At 36.8% G+C, this 2788-nt stretch overlaps 1 non-coding gene across 1 annotated transcript; it reads left to right on the forward strand.

Annotated features, from left to right (window-relative positions):
- The first annotated feature begins 1613 nt into the window (after positions 1–1613).
- On the forward strand, positions 1614–1720 carry LOC128284544 (small nucleolar RNA R71). Its single transcript, XR_008274968.1, has one exon. It is a non-coding gene; the product is annotated as a small nucleolar RNA R71 (small nucleolar RNA).
- The last annotated feature ends 1068 nt before the right edge of the window (positions 1721–2788 follow it).

Here is a 2788-nt window from a genome sequence, read left to right on the forward strand (position 1 = left end):
AGAATGACTCATGTACTTCCTTCAGATTCATTTCCTGTAAAGTAGGTTGCACTATATTGTCAGTTTTAGTAGAATGGGTTAAATGATCACCTTTAATTTCTAATGTGTTGCCAGAATTGTGAGCTTGAAGGGTTATTGTTTCGTCTCCCACACGGAGTGCGAGTTCACCTGTGCCAACATCTACGATCGTTTTAGCAATTGCTAAAAATGGCCTTCCTAGAATTAAAGGAGTGTTGGTATCCTCTTCTATCTCTAGAACAATAAAGTCCACGGGAAATATAAATTTATAGATTTTAACTAGCACATCTTCAATAGTACCCCAAGGAAATCTTATAATTTTATCTGCTAATTGAATGCTCATCCTAGTCTGTTTGGGTTTCCCAAGACCTAATTGTTTGAACAATTTATAGGGCATGACATTAATACTAGCTCCTAAATCAACTAATGCATTATTAACATCTAAACTACCAATTAAGCAAGGAATTGAAAAACTCCCTGGATCTTTTAATTTTTTCGGTAGCTTATTTTGCAGAATAGTTGAGCAAACTGCGTTTAACTCCACATGCGACGCCTCATCTAATTTCCGCTTATTTGCTAGAAGCTCCTTTAAAAATTTCATTGCATTTGGCATCTGTGATAGAGCTTCAATAAACGGTAAGTTAATGTGTAATTTTTTTAAGAGTTTAAGGAATTTACCAAATTGTTCATCTAAGCAGTCTTTCCTTGTCGCATTGGGGTATGGCACACGAGGTTTATATTCTACATTCACTGATTTATTTTTATTATGACCTACATCCCCTTGACCTCTGTTTACCACATTTTCCTGCCTCGGTTCTGGCTCAGGCTCAACAAATCCTTCTTCATCTTGAACATTAATCGTGTTGAGCTATTCCCTTGGGTTGGGTTCAGAATTACTTGGAAAGCTACCTTGTGGTCGTTTGGAGATTAGTTTAGAAAGCTGGCTTATCTGAGTTTCGAGCCCTTGGATTGACGCTTGTTGATTTTTAAGTGCTATTTCGGTGTTCTAAAAATGGGTTTCTGACACCAAGATAAACTTTGTGAGCATCTCTTCAAGGTTCGGCTTCTTTTCCTATTGATAGGGTGGCTGTTGAAAACTTGGAGGATGTTGTGGTCTTTGATTTCCTTGACCATCCCACGAGAAATTTGGGTGGTTCCTCCAACCTGCATTGTAAGTGTTACTATATGGATTGTTTTGAGATCGAGGATTATTACCCATGTAATTTAACTGCTCGTTATCCATGTTGTGGCCATAACGTTGGTATTTCGAATGGCGTGTTCCACCTCCACTTTCTTCGCACTGCATTACTGGGTGAACCTGTGAAGAACTAAGAAAACCATCAATCTTTGTATTCAGAAGTTCTACCTGGTTTGACAACATAGTAACCGAATCGACGTTATAAACGCCTACTATTTTCGTTGGCTTAGTCCTCATGACTTGCCACTGATAGTTATTTAGTGACATCTCATCTATAAACTCATAAGCATCTTCAGGTGTTTTATTATTGATGGTTCCACCAACAACTACGTCAACCATTTGCCAAGTTGAAGGATTTAGGCCATCAAGGAACGTTTGAACCTGAAGCCAGAGCGGTAACCCATGGTGAGGGCACCTAATCAGTAAGTCCTTGTATCTCTCCCATGCATCGTAAAGAGTTTCTAAGTCCATCTACACAAACGAAAAGATATCATTACATAATTTGGCTGTTTTAGCCGGCGAGAAATATTTTAATAGAAAATTTTCGGTTATTTGTTCCCAAGTAGTGATTGACCCTCGTGGTAATAAGTTCAACCACTGTTTAGCTTTGTTCCTCAATGAAAATGGGAATAACTGATGACGAATTGCATCATCAGAAATACCATTAATTTTAAATGTATCGCATAGTTCCAAAAAGTTTGCTAAGTGAGCGTTGGGATCCTCATTCTGTAAACCATCAAACTGAACAAATTGTTGTATCATTTAAATAGTGTTAGGTTTTAGTTCAAAAGTATTTGCAGCTACAGCAGGTCTAACTATGCTTGATTCAGTTCCCATTATAGAAGGTTTAGCATAATCATACGTAGTGCGTGGAGCAGGATTTTGATTAACCGCAATTACAGGAGGTAGCTGATTGTCTTGGATTTTAGCCATCTCTTCAGTTGGGGGTTGAGTATCGTCCTCTTGCTTGTTCTCTATGTATCTTAAGCTTCGCCTTATTTCTCTTTGGTTTTTGCGAACTGTGCAATCGATTTCTTCGTCAAAAAGTAGTGGTCCTGACGTGTTTCTTCTAGTCATAAACTATAAAAACCTGCCAAGAGAAAGAAAAAGTAAATTAATATATGATAATAAAAAAATTAAATTGCAAGAAAAATAAATTGCTAAATTAATAAAAAATTGAGCATTCCTAATATCTTAATTCCCTGGCAACGACGCTAAAAACTTGATCGCGTGATTTTGTATGATAAGTAAGTTTTAAATATTTATAATTCATCGTTCTTGAAACTAACTATTATCGCGATGTAGGCAAGTGTACCTATCGAACAGTAGTATAGTTTTAGCACGACCGGGTTGTCGAACCCAAAAGAACTAAAAGTACTAGTAATGACTGCCTTTTTATTATCTAGCCTAAGAATAATGGGGTTTTGTTTTAACTAACTAGTTAACTAATCTAAGAATTCATAGAGAATGGAATTGGGGGATTACTTTTGGAAAATGATTGAATTAAGACAATACCTAAGGAAAAATCCACCTAGACTGTACTTGTTATTCTGGCTCCGAATCGGACGATTT

Source organism: Gossypium arboreum, chromosome 11 (genome assembly GCF_025698485.1).
Source record: "Gossypium arboreum isolate Shixiya-1 chromosome 11, ASM2569848v2, whole genome shotgun sequence".
NCBI classification, from domain to species: domain Eukaryota; kingdom Viridiplantae; phylum Streptophyta; class Magnoliopsida; order Malvales; family Malvaceae; genus Gossypium; species Gossypium arboreum.